We start from the raw sequence: 895 nt of genomic DNA on the forward strand, positions 1-895 counted from the left end.
CCGTTCCAGTTTTGCTTTGGCAGCCTGCAGAATGTGAAACTGTAAAGTGTTTATACTTTCTTCTTTCTGCAAGAGAGAACACCGCCTCTCCTAACAGTTGTGCTTGAATTGGGGTCTATTTTGATGCACATGGACTGCCTCCCTCGACGCCTCCTTGAAGAGTTTCCTGTCTGTTCCCATTAGCCTACTGAAGTGGAGACAAGAAGAACAAAGCAGAATTGTGCATTACACAAACATTACATATTCAGAGAAGAATAATAAAGTAGCCTGGAAAATTACTCTCACAGCTAATTGTTTCATATAGTTTTCCTCCTACTTTTCTGTACATCAGATTCATCTTAAGAATTTTTACGACACTCACCACTTTTGGACAGAGTAACATGCATCCTTAAGGACAGCTGCCTCCTCATGCAGTCGGCCAGCATCCTACTCTCTTCTCAGATCCTCCAGGCCGGGAGACTTGTCTTCCTGGTCTGCATCTCCGTCACACTCCATCAGCTTAACTCTGGGAAACCCTAAACTGAAACAAAATGCAGGGCACATGTAGATCAAGTGTTAAGCTGGAAAAGACTTGATTCCCCCAATGTTTAATAAATTGTTCCCTACTTTGTGCTTTTGCAGTGAATCGGCCAAAACTAACTTAGTTTTAGGAGAAAGTGATCACGGCCTTCAGTATGGATTACACCTCAACATAAAGAAAACAAAAATCCTCACAAGTGGACCAATAAGCAACATCGTGATAAATGGAGAAAAGATTGAAGTAGTCAAGGATTTCATTTTGCTTGAATCCACAATCAACATCTGTCTTAGTCATCTAGTGCTGCTATAACAGAAATACCACAAGTGGATGGTTTTAATGAAGAGAAGTTTATTTCCTCACAGTTAAAGTAGGCTA

This window comes from Trichechus manatus, unplaced genomic scaffold (assembly GCF_000243295.1).
Source record: "Trichechus manatus latirostris isolate Lorelei unplaced genomic scaffold, TriManLat1.0 scaffold00072, whole genome shotgun sequence".
Classification (NCBI taxonomy): Eukaryota; Metazoa; Chordata; class Mammalia; order Sirenia; family Trichechidae; genus Trichechus; species Trichechus manatus.